Source organism: Gallus gallus, chromosome 2 (assembly GCF_016699485.2).
Source record: "Gallus gallus isolate bGalGal1 chromosome 2, bGalGal1.mat.broiler.GRCg7b, whole genome shotgun sequence".
NCBI lineage: Eukaryota > Metazoa > Chordata > Aves > Galliformes > Phasianidae > Gallus > Gallus gallus.
Window position 1 is genome coordinate 146,468,657 of NC_052533.1, and position 13,224 is coordinate 146,481,880.

The 13,224-nt window shown below is 49.0% G+C and overlaps 1 protein-coding gene across 2 annotated transcripts in view; it reads left to right on the forward strand.

The window, feature by feature from the left end:
• Window positions 1-1,804: 1,804 nt before the first annotated feature.
• Window positions 1,805-13,224, forward strand: part of LOC121112823 (adhesion G protein-coupled receptor B1) — a 163,371-nt gene continuing 151,951 nt past the window's right edge. For both annotated transcript variants that reach the window (XM_040695018.2, XM_040695022.2), the window contains exon 1: window positions 1,805-2,499. The gene's annotated coding sequence lies outside the window, so the exon portion shown is untranslated. The remainder of the gene's footprint in view (window positions 2,500-13,224) is intronic.

A 13,224-nucleotide genomic window follows, 5' to 3' on the forward strand; every position in this document is an offset into this window, starting at 1 on the left:
TCTGCCATCCTCCTTGTGCTTCCCACTCAAATACACTGGAGAAAAAGAAAAAATCTTCGGGTGACTTGGAGGTGCACCTCTCAAAGAAAAAAGAAGCCAACCAAATACATTCTTGAGATGCTGGGGAGTGAAAGGGAGGGATTCCCATTCCGAGCATGCACCCGGCTAATCCAGCATAGCCGCCTGTCGGCTGAAAATACGCATTTCAGGCTCCATCTGCCCCATTGCTCCAGTCCCTGCTTTGAGACTGGAGATGTCACAGATGCCTTTGGCCAGCAGTGCTGCAGCGCTGGCTGGGGACGAGGGAAGGCTGGATTGCCAGGGTTTACTGTTCAGCTCCTCCTGATGAAATATTTCCTTTTTGTTTTTCTTTCTTTTTTCTTTTTTTTTTTTTCCCTGTCCCTTTTTACCTAGAAGTTTTGGGGGGATAAAAAGGGTAAGGGCTGGATGTGGAGAAGGGAAGGGAGAAAAGCCAAGGGCAGGGAATGGAGGCAAGAAGGAGGAGAATGGAAGTGCCCCTGGGGTGTCCATGGGGAGGGGACCATAACCCTCCCTTGAACAGAAGGAGCACAGGTGAGGGTAACCAGCATCATTCTATGATTCTATGATTATATCCTCTCTACAGGGCAAGTCTGTGCCTTTCCTGCAAGGATGGAGGTTGCTTCTGAAGGGAAGGGAGTAGCTTTCCTCCCCCTGGAGCAGGAAGGGTTAAAGGCAAGGGGCAGGTCCTGGAGTCTGGCAGGATGCTGGAGTCCCCTTGCTCTCCTCCTTTCTCCCTCTCCCTTCCCACCCACCTCCTTCATTAAGATCCTCATTACCGGGGGCACCTTTCCCAGGCTGCAAACTCAAGAAGCAGCACCTTCACCCCAAAGCTGCCGGGATACAGCATGGACCTTTCCTTCCCCCTCACCCCCCCCCCCCCCCCCCCCCCCCCCTCCTTCCTCCATCTGCTGAAGCCTGAAAAACACCCTGGGGGTATTGCAGTGGGATGCTAGGAAAGAGGTTAAATAAATAAATAAATGCATACATAAATAGGAAAGGGTTAATGGCTGTTGCTGTTCACTGGCATAACCGTGGTGGGAATCCGTGACCACGCGGGGGGGGGGGCAGACGGGGGGAGGTGTGCATGGGTAGATCCAGCCCCCCTTTCCGCCTGCAGGGTTGGAAGCTGTTTTGGGGGGGGCGAGGGGGGGAACGAGAGGATCGCTGCCCCCCAGCGTCCTGCCCCACGTCCCAGACTTCTTAGCGGTGGATGGGGACCAAGAGAGCCCCATCCTGCTCCCCCTTCCTGACCCTGCGCATCCCTCTGTGAGCACCTCTCTCCCGCAAGTTTGGGACAGAGGGAGGCAGAGCCCCACTGCCTCCCTTCCCCCGCCCCCCCCTATCCCCCCCCCAAACCCATCACCACCGACCGCAGCTCCCTTTTCACCTCCTGTCTCCCTGCTTAGGGCTAAGTTGTCCCGGGGAGGCTGCGCTGCCTGTTTGCCAACGCGCTTCGGCTTTTTCTGGCTCTTGTGCTCCATCCATCCTTCCTTCCTTCCTTCCTTCCATCCATCCTTCCATCCTTCCTTCCATCCATCCATCCATCCATCCATCCATCCATCCATCCATCCATCCATCCATCCATCCTCTCCTCCTATAGGCTAGCGGAGCATGCCCGATGCAAATGCCGTGGCACTTCGGGTCCGTGCCTATAGCCGCCTGTTTTACAGAGCTCCGATCCGTGCGTGTGCGTGTGGATGTGTGTGCGTTTCATCCCTCCCTCCCATCCCTCCCTTCCCCTCTCTCTCTCTCTCTCTCTCTCACTCTAATGTGTGATCTGGAAAGCTTATAAAAGCCTGATGTAATCCTTAATGCAGCCCCTGGCTACAAAGACTGGATCTAGTTTCACAGAGAGAGATTCAGAAGCAGAATTAAAAAAAAGAAAAAGAAAAAGGAAAAAAGTGGGGGGGAGAAGAGAGAGAAAGAAAGAAAAGCAGACGAGTGGATTTTAAGCAAACATATCTTTCTGGAGAAGACTGTTCTCCCTCTTCGCTGCTGGGAAAGCTACTCTGAACCCTGCTGTATATTTTTGGGAGGGAAGAAGAAGAGGAAGACTTGATTGCTTGGATCTAATGCTTTGCTGGCTTTTAACTGCGTTTTTCCGCTCTCCTAAGGATTCCTCAAAACCCGGCTTAATTATTTTCAGCTTTTCTCTTCCACCTGCCTCTCTGCAGAGACACCAAAGGTTCTCCCTTCCTCTCCCTCCCTACTCCCATTTCTTTTAGAATATTTCCCCCCCCCCCCCCCTTCTCCGTTTGATATATACATATATATATATATGTGTATGTATATATATATGTAGAGGCAAGAGTGGAGGGAGAGGGAGAGTGAGCTCTGCCTTTTGGACTCCACGCGCTGCCCAATGTTGGGTTGGTTACCCCTGGATATGTCGCTGCTTTCCATTTGGAATTTGACAAAGGGAAGAAGGAGGATATAAAACCTGGGGAGCTCCGCAAGGTAAGGGGCTCCCGACAACCCTTCCTTCTCCCGAGGAGGGGAGGGATGGGGACTTCTCCGGGATGCGCGTTGCGGGGTCTCTCCATCCATTGGGGGGTGAAGCATCGGTGGGCACCATCTCCTATTGCTTTTTGCCCCTAGAAACAGCACCCGGAGGAGGTTTTCAACCCCCCCTCCTTCCCCCCTCCCCTCCTCCCGACTCCGCACTGCAATTTGGAGCGATGGAGCATAATTGCTCCCTGCCATGGGAAGTTTTAACTTTCGTGCATGCAGGTCCTGTGGGCAAACATCGAGCGGCGGTTGGAAACAGTGATGTCTGCAGGATGCGGGGAGGTGGGGGGTGAAGGCAATTCTGTCCTGGGGAAATGAGATGAGGAGCGGGTTGTTTCTGGGGGAGAAAGCTGGGGGGCATCGCTGCACGGAGCTGCAGAGCGAAGCGGGGCTGTACTGCAAAGTGCTGCGAATCTGCGGTGCTTCCACGGGCTCCGGGACTCCTTCATGCCTGCAATGTTGGCAAACAAAGTCTCGGAGGGAAAGGCAGCTGCGTGCCCCGGGCGTGAATCCTGCCCCTATCTGCCCCCATCCCGGCTCTTTGCTTTTCTCGTCTCTCATGGAGAGTTTCTGGGGGACCGCTCCTTGCTTTGCCACGCATCACCCCAAGGCTGGAGGCGGTGGGTTGGGGAGGCAATGATCCTTCCCCCCCCCCCCCCCCACCCCTTCCAAATCAATGCTGTTTATCAGTGCTTTGCTTTGCACTGTAGGAGAAAATTATCTTTTAGCCTATGTAGAAACCAGAGTATTACATAGATACGGTGCTCCGGGAGCTCGGGGTATGCTGGCACCCAGGCACAGCTTTACCCTTTCCTATGGGGATGGGGTAGAGGGGGGAAAAAGAAGGAGTCTCCATCAGGGATGCGTAATTACAAAGCATCTTGTTCTGAATCACCCTGTGTGGGAATGAATCGCAAAATTTGTCTCTCCCTCTTCCCCCACCGCCCCCTTTCCTTTCACGGCCTGACATTCGCTGATGGAGGGTGGCTGTTGATGCATCTCCAGACTTTTGCGGAGAGGTATTTCAGCCATGGCTCTGCCAAAGCTGGAAGGAGAAGTGGGGTTGGGGTGGTGGGAGCAGGTAGAAGGGTTTCAAAGGGACTTTTCAGCATGGTTGTGCCCTGCTCTTGGCTTCTACAGCATCAGTCCCTGGCAATCGAAGGCACCGGGTTGCAAATCAACTCTGTGCGAGGTACCTCCAGCTCCAGCTTGTGACTCATGCTCGTAGCCTTGCTCCTGCCCTGGCAAAGGAAACAACCCCTGTGAATCATTTGCACAGAGAGGAGTGCAGTGGGGGGGGGGGGGAAATATCAAGGCAAGGTCAAAGAGATGGAGGGCAACAGGATTCCCCCTCCTACATCACTGACCACTCCAGTCCCTTTTCTAGCTGAGGCTTCCCAGGGCTCAGGCTCTATCCAGCTCCACCACGAGCCAGCTGACAGCTGATGGCTGAGGGAGGAGGAGGAAGTTGGAGGAAGAGCAAAGCTACTTTGACAGATGTCAAAACCTGCGCAGCAGTGGAGCAAAAATCACAGTGCCTCAAAAGCTGGAGCCACCCTATCGGGGTGCCCAGGGGAGGTTGGGGTGCAGTCTGAATGGCCCCTTTACCTGTTGATTTGCTCTAGGTTTGCTGTCTCCTGGCCATGCAAAGCCTAAGGAGAGCCAGGAGGGATGAGCCCTGGAGTTGACTGGCGACCTCCACCGCGTAGCAGGGAGGACTGTGTATTAATGATGATGACTCTGCTTTGGCTGGTGCTGAAATATCTGTATTATCTATTATCAGCTGGGAGACGAGGCTGGAGGCTTCGCAGAGCTGGGATCTCATCCAAAGCCCGGGCTGCTAAAGGAAACAAACAACTCCCCGTGCATGTTAAGTGGGTTCCTAATTAATTAATGACTCATTAACCTGGGGGCCCCAAATTCCATCCAGCACCTCACTGAGGAAGAGGAAGGAGGTCACAGAGTGGCCACAGGCTGGGGCTGGGGACAAATATAGTGTTGGGTATGATGGACATGGCTCTCAACTGCAAGACAGCAGATTGACTGGGGGGAATGGGGTGCAGGCAGCAGACCCCCTCTCTATCTTATGGAAGGGTGCAGCATCCTTTCTGCTAACTTCTGCTGGGGAGGGAGAAACAGGAAGGCCAGGAAGGAACAGGCAAGGAGCAGCGCTCCTGGCTGTTCCCATGGCACTTGGAATAGCATTGCAGAGCCCCAAGCACAGGGATAAGGGCTTGAGGTCCGTCTCTACTCTTCCTCGGGCTCTGCATGCCAACACTGGTCGGTGACTGAGGTAGGACCGGCTGCAAAGTGAAGAGGGTTTCTGCCAAAGATGGGGGAAACTGAGGCAGGGGAGATGTGCTGGACCCCACACCCAGGCTGGGAAGTGTCTGTGTGTATCATAGGCAAAGGAGGAGCTCATGAATTCCACTCACATCCTAAGAAACGTCCAAAGGGGTGAAGGAACCACCAGTCCACCCCATGGAGAGCCCTGCTGGGATGCGGAATGTACCAGGGAAGGGCTTGCATTGCTTTACCCTGTATACGTCCCCTTTCTACAACCACCCCAAAACTTCGCCCCCTCTTCGCCCTCCCCATAGCATCGGGGCTGTCCCACTCGCTCGAGAGAAGTCTAGGGGCACTACAAGGGAACGTCAGGATCCCGCTGACCGCCCCTTCTGTCCCAGCCCAAGCCGTTTCTCGCCGAGGGGGAGCAGTCGGGGGCGGCCGGGGCTTGCGGCGAGCGGCGGGGAGATGGCGCTCGCAGCCCGGCGATGGCCGCCCGCCGCCCCCGGTGCGCATAGATGGATGCTCGGCACAGCCATCCGGAGCAGTGCCCCCACCCTCCCTTCCACATCCCCACCTCAGAAAATAAATAAGTAAATACAACAAAACACCAAAATCCAACAAACAACCTGCGGTTGGGGCTTGCAGTCGCCCTCAACATGCTGCCCCTCAGGAGTTATTCCCCTTCTTTTTGTTTTTACCTTCCCATGTGCTTTTCGCCTGCCCCCCCCCCCCCCCCCCCCCCTTCCCTCTGTTTATCCACATCGCTCCCTCCTCACATATTTGTTCCCCCAACACTCCTCCCCGATATCAGCATCCCAGTGAATGTAGGTGCTGCTTGAGCAGCTCTGGGTGTGCAAACGTAGTGTGTGGGCACAACTGCAGCTCTGCATATTCCCATGCCCAAGATGGGGGGATGCAGCCTCCCCAGCCCCAAGGGCTCACTCTGGGGCTGCAGGTGGTCTCTCAGACTCTACACATGGGTATCTAAGCACTCTTCTTCTGCCCAGAGTGTTTTACAGCAATGATCAGTCTCAGTCATTGGTCTGAGCGGGGAGGACGGTGATGGAGGGGCTTCCTGTGGCATTTCATTCCCTTCTTTTTGGGGATAGAGAAGAGCAAGCAATTCAGTCTCACAATCAAATTCATCTCATCCAAATTCATGTCCTCCTCAAGCAGAAGTGTAGCATGCAGGAAATCCCTTGTCATCGTCATTGATACCTGTTGCAGGATACCAGTTCAGCTCATTAATTAGCTCCAGGAAACCTGTGCTGGTAAACAAATGAATTAAAGTCTTTCCCTGGGCTTGATCCTGGGTCAAGGGCTGCCCCATTGCCACCTTTCCCGGATAGGTGCAAAAAAAGTGCAGAGTCTTTTCTTCAAGATGGATGACAGACTGTCTCTGTAATTACCTCTCCTCCTCTCCTTGTAAAAAATTCACATTCCTGAGTGAGCCTTCAAAGCACAGGGAGCTGCCACCTGGCCTGGGGATTTATAAGGGAGCATCTTTCAAATTTGCAGCAAATACTGGAACAGCTCAGTGTGGCTGCAGGTTATGTGCAAAGGCTCCTGGTGCATCTCATGTGTTCTTGCATCTCTTACCCCATGTCTTTGGGGTTTTGCACTTACCTGGGGTATGCAGGAGGTGCTGGGATGCAGTTGAGGAGTGCTTGCATGAACGTGCACTACAATTGTGACTTGCTAATGGAGGTTGCTTGCCCACCCATACATTCAGGTGGATGAGGGGTTTTGAGCACTGAAGCAAGGGAAGAAAGGGGATGGGGCCAAGGTGGGGAAGGGAATTTCTCAGCCAGGGTAGGGTTGCAAACTTCTTAGCATTCAACCATGTTTCCGCCAAGGAAAACAGTATTTTAGTGTTCCATCTGCACGGAGTCCATTTCCACATGGCCCTTCTTGTCCCAGATCCACAGGGGACCAGATCTTCAAGTCCTAAATTGCCACGGCAAGGAGCTGTGGCAATCCTTGTTTTTCCAGGTTGGAGTCAGTGCAGATCGTAGAATCATGCAGTCATAAGATCATACAATTTCCAGAGTTGGAAGGGACCTATGAGGATCATTAAGTCCAACTCGAGTCATCCTAATCTTCAGCATCCTCCAATCTCCCAATACAGAAAGTTCCATCTACCTTGCAAACCTTATCCCTCCCATTGCCCATCCCCAAGACAATATTGGTGGAATTTATTTCCTAGGTAAAGAACCATCAACTGGAGTCCAAAATTCTCACTTGGAGAGCAAGCTGGCAAGCCAGCTCAAGTGCAGGGCATACCACCCTTTCTCTTAGGTGAGCTCTGTGTGATGATTGGCTCTTTAAATACGGTTTGCAGTAGGGCTGAGGCTACAAAACACAACATTTGTTAAATAAAGAGGAAAATGAGCAGCTAATGAGGTCCCTTCAGGAAGCCTGTTCTTCACCACATCTAGGGCTTAGAAATTCCTATTGGTGCCTTTCAGACAGAGGGTTTTGTATTAGTCTGATTATGCTGAGATAATCTGTCATGTTGCTCTAGGAGGCTCTCAGGGAAAGAGAAAAAAAATAAAATAAAAAAAGGAAAAGAAAGATAATATTTTAAATCAGAGGGCTGCTAGATTGGTGACTCTGTCTCGCAAAGACACACATCACTGCCCCCTTTATGAAAATTTAAATTGGTTACCTCTGTCAGAGAAAATGAGAGATTTGCTGATTTTAATTTGTTGGAGCGGATTGTCCCCCCACCAGCGTTATCAAAATCAAACCAGGATTTGATGTCCTACCTTCCTCTGCATTTCTTTTTTTTCTCTGAATATTTCTTTATAAAGCATTGATCAAGGAGTTGCCAGCTGATAAGGAATGAGTGGCTGAAACTGCAAGGTTTGTCACATACAGTGCTGTGCCTTATTCCTGGGACAAGGGGATCTGCAGAAAGAAAATGGTATTTGGAGGCAGAATGAACAGAAACCTTCTAAGGAAATGACTTTTTACCAGTTTGGAATATTTGTGGAGGCAAAAGTGGAAACAAATGGCTGTAATCTTATGCGATGCACTCTATATTAAGCTGATGTACATATAATGTGAAATTCTCCTTCCAGTGTGCTTCGTGGGTTTTAGGGAGGTGTTTCACTCCACATAGAGCTGCTGCTTGCTAAACTAATGTGGCCTGAGACAAGGACAGAGGAAATCTGCATGCATTCGGGACACCATTTTGTGCATGTCATATGCATGCACCAGCATATATTATAGCCAGGTTCTTTTTCTGAAGATCTAGTTCTGGCCTGAGGATGTGATATCTCTTCCTACCATTTCAGCACTCCCGCCTACATGCTCACCTTGTCTCCTGCCTGTCGTCAGGCTGGCCTTCCTAGATGGAGATTTTTCCTCGGTTTCTGAGCTCATCTGACCTGTAAGAAAGTCCTTGCTGTTTACAGAATGACTCTATATTAGGACTATCCCATTCCTGGCAGATGAACCTATTCCATATTCATCAAGAGTTTGCTCTCTAAATGCTTTTGGGACAGGGGCCATCACGATTCCCATGCTAGAATGGATCTTGAGCTGAACACTTTATCTCTGTCCCATCTGTGCTGTTGTCTTCTTGTGCACCTCTTAGCTGATCATTTAAATTTACTGCTCCACAAACCACAGAAAGCTTGAGCTACCCAAAGCAGAACACCATGGTTTGATTTTAAAAGATGCTGTGGTGCAATCCCCACCAAGGGGAAGATCTTAGCCACTGCCAAACCGTAAGTCTCAGGGTAGAGGTTCAGGTCACGGTTAATTTAGGTGTTGGCCACACTGCATGTTGGCATTTTCAGCTATTAAATGAGTCTGCTTGTCTTCTTCCTTGCCTGGTTTTGTTCCCCAGGCCCCAGTGGGGCCCTGTGCCAGATGGACTTGATCATCAAATAAGAAATCCTTCCCTTGGGATTATGAGATGAAAGTAATCAGTCAAGAACCAAACACAAATTCTACTTCCTGTGTTTTGACTGTGCATGAGTGTCTTTCCTTAAACTTTCGTCCCAGTTAATGTTTCCCTACCTTTTCTTAATCCTTATTTTCTTAATGCCTCTCTATGACTGAGGGTCTGGAAAGGTGTGAGCCTCCTGTTCCCTCCGTTGTGTTCCTCCTGGATCAAGCACATGCTTTTCAGGAGACTTTTTATAACACACTGTCCTGCAAAATGCTTTGCTGTATGGCCCAGTCTAGTGACATACAAGCAGATTAAGCCCAGGGCAGGAGCCTGGTTTATACTACATATTGTTTAGTAGCAATCTAACAATGACTGTCTTCTTCTTGAAACAAATATCTGCTGGTTCCTGCAAATGAAAGTCGATGCACCTTCAGAAAGAAATTTGTCCCAATGGGGTCTTTTGTATTGAAAGCCCTGTTGGTAGATTTATTCGTTGTGCAGGTCTGTTCCCTTAACAAGTCAGTTATTCATTGGCCATTGCTGGAGGGTGTGTGGGATTTATGGTCATAGTCCTGTAATCAGATATTTTGTTATAAAGGGCTTTGCCACTGTGGAAGGTTTGAATAAATCAGTATGCAGCAAAAATTGATCCTCTCACAATCTATTTCTGGACTCAGCTCCTGGTTTACAAATGCCTTCCCCCTTCTAAAACCATGCTACTTATGTCTCTGCATGCCCACACTCTGGTCTGCTCTACCAAAACTTTGCATTAGTGCATGTGCACACACCCATAAAAATTCACACAAATGTATGTTTTCTGAATGTGATTTTCCTGCTGACCACTGTTGAGATGCATGCTGTTGTCATTTCCCACACCAAACAAAAATATTTACTCTATCACCTAATTTAAGCATTTAGAGTTTGGAATGGACTGCTTGAAAAGACTTTAATCAAATGCCAGTGAAGAAAGGGAAATCTGATTTTGAGTAGCTGCACTGATGCTTTAAGTACTAAGGAGCTTGGCCTGTTAATCTCCACTTCTCAGATGTTGTTCTACAATCTGATCAGACCTACTGAGCTGAAAGCAAGGGTTAATTATGGGAAAAAAATCTCCTCAACATTACACACACGAAGAGAAGGGCAAGGGTGAGCCCCTTGCTTTTTGGTTGGTGCAAGCTCACCACGTGCACGTGATAGTAAGAGCCTTCCATTCTTGCATGTGCTTGTCTCTGTGGAGGTAATTGCAGCAAAGCCTACAATTTTGATGGCAGAAATCAGGAACGGGAGGATAGAAAGATCTCAGTAACCTAGCAGCCTGTACGTCTGCTGTTTGATAGGTGTTTGGTGATGTTAAATGGTCAGCGGTCAATGGAGAGATAGAACTCAATATTCATGTTGAGCTGTCCTGCAATCTATGCTTGGAAAGGAGTTTGGCAGTGGTTAGTCAGCGTTCTGATGCGCTGCTCACCCTGTATGTGGAGCAGAGCAGCTTTCCTGGGAAGCTTTGATGGATCTAGGGATGGGCTTAGATTTTGGAGAAATCACTGTGTTAGGTGTGCCCTAGTGAGTGCGACTAGCCTGCAAGAGTGTTAAGACCTTGTGACCTTATCTCCATAGAGCGCACCACTGGAACGACGTACATATTGTTGTGGGAGAGAAGGATTGTGGGTCTTGGAGCTGTCCACGCTTCAGCACTCAATGGATGCGATATAATGCTGACCTTTCAATTATTCAGCATGGCACTTTCATATCAGCCATGAAGGCATCAAGAGCCAATGTATGTTTGCTTCATATTCTGAACGCTTAAAAAAAACAATATGAGCAATGTAAAAAACAACAAGTCCTGTGTGACTTGCTTTTTCCTGCCAGCCTAGGGGTTTTAGAAATGTTAATAGGGAGAGCAATGCTGTGGGGACTTCCAGATTCTCCAGATGGAGATGATTCTGCTACCAGCAGGAGAGATGGTGACAGTCAGAAGCACAGCAAGGCTGGGAGGGCAAGAGGGAAGCAGGGAGAGATCCCAGCAAAATGCCAGTTAGCTGTGGAATCCATTCCAGTAGGATGCATGGAAATATTAGGAAGGCATCATGTGCAGCAAGAGTTATCACGGTTGCAGAGGTACCCAACACACCCTTCTGTGTTTACACAACTGCCTGTCCATGGGCATCTCCTGCAGGTATAGAAATGCCACTGGAAGGGAAGATTTTAGCAGCAAATCTCCAGATAGTCTTTTCCAACATAAGCAATTCTACCAAAGGGCAACCGCAATCCAAAGCCTTGCCTCCTCCTGGGACCAAGGAATATGAAGGGTGGAGAGGAAGGAATTGGACTAGGCAGTTTCCAGAGGTCCCTTCACTCTCAAGTGTATGTGATTCTGTGAAGATGGAACATAAATGCTGTAAGGTTTTGATACTCCCTTTGAATTCAGATGCTTTCAGGGGCTGCCTACTTGCTTTGGCTTGTATATGGCAACCAGAAGGTCTGCAAGGTATTTAAAGGAAAAGCACTGGAGGTTGTATTGCAGAACACACTGCAGGGCTGGTACTCTATGGTAGCACCTTTTGGGTGCTACTCTACTCTACACACTGCACTGGTGGGACTCTATGGTAGCACCTTTTGGGCTTGGTATCTCAGAGAATGGGAAGCCTGAAGGGAACTGAGGTCTGGGATCTGAAATTTAAGACTGTGGAGATGCTCTGAGTGGGAGCAAAGACTCGCATCACTGTGAGACACAGTGTTTCTATCCCCCAAGAAAACAACTATCCTAGCTCTTTGCTGGGACAAAGCCCTGCATGGTCATTCTGTTTTCTTTATCTGACTGCTCTCTGCCTGGGAAGGGGTCCTACTATGTTCTTCTATTGCTCTGAGTTCTGAGACCCCAACCATAGAACTTCCATTCCTGTTCCCACATAAACAAAGCAAACAATAAAGGAAGAAGAGGAAATTCAGGATATTAAACATCTCCTTCCTATCTTGAATAAATGTGAATATCTTTATATGAGAGCTCAAAATGCTTTCCATTTTATGTGGTGAGGAGAATGTGGGACAAAGTGGTGATTTTTCACACCTCCCTTCCCTTGTTCAAATCATCTCTAGAAGTGATGGTTGGATCTAAATAGGACACGACTTTTCCCAGGCCTGGAGTTTGTTTACCAGACTCTGCTTATGTGCAAGTGACAGTGCTGGGAAGTGATAGGAGAGCTAAATACAGCTTCCAAACACAACCAAACACGTCAGATGCTCCACACCAGACATGGCTGCATTTCACATGGACTGAAAAAATCTTCTTGTAACTTCCTGTACTCATAAATGCAGTTTATGAACTGTGAGGTGCACAGCATGCTGTAGTGATGTGGTTATTAAAACCCCAGCCTCCCACCTCAAATTACAGCCCAAATGCTATGTTTGTTTCCCACTTAATGCTGGCCCTCTGAGGTTTTCCTTTAGCACTAAGCCCTTTTGAAGTTGCTGTTGATTACAGAACAGACAGTGTAATCTCCCCATGGAAGTTATTTGTAGTTGTGGGGGAGAAGAGGTGGAAGGAAATCAATCACCCTTGTGCAAATGCCAGAAATGGGGTGGAGGATTAATGACGTTGCTCAACCACACTTTCTACTAAGGGTCCAGTACAGCATCCTGCCACTCAGATGTCCTTTTCTGAAGCATCAGTGTGTCTGCCACAACTCCTTAGACAGTCAGAGAAGGAGTAATTGGAAGGGGGCTCAGCTGTGCAAATTGGCTTTTGGTCTGGAAGGTGATTCCAGAGGTGTAATTATTCTGTCCAGCCACCAGCCCCTCATCAAATGTTGGCAACATAGAAAATACCCTATTTTCTCTGTCCTTGTGGCGTAGCCTGGCATTTTCCTGGGTAATCAACAGGGCAAATCAGTTGAAGTCAGTGTGCTTTATCCTTTCCCAGACTACTGGACAATACTGTCTGCTTTTCTAAACTTTTCTTGATGAGCTCTTTTAAAGTCCTATCACTTGGTAGCTGTGGGTGCTACAGCATCTAGCTTGAGTATGGCCAATGTAGAGATCTTGAGCACAAGTCAGGTGGATACTGCCTGGATTGAACTAGGTGGAAAGCGAAATATTGGCAAGGATGAGACCAACATCTGTTTGTCTTCTTGATCTTGCTCCAGCCCAGCTCCAACCATCCGTGAACCTCCTGGGGAGCTGTTCCCGTCTCTTGACAATGAGTTTATTTGTGCCCTTTCTTAGGGATTCTCAGTCTCAGGAATATTTGGACTAGTGGTTTATGAAATAGGTTCTCCTCTGTGCAAGGGTGTCTAACTGTTGGTGCCTCCCAGTACTGCTGTAGCAAAAAGAGTGAGGGTGGGAGATCTCTTGTTGACAAAAAGCTGGTATACAGGCAGACAAACTTCGGTCTGTGGGAATCCAACCGCAATTTCAAAGCTTGAATTTTTAATTTTTTTTTTGCTTTGCAGACAAGGATTCTTACTGGTGTGTCTCCCCATCCTGAT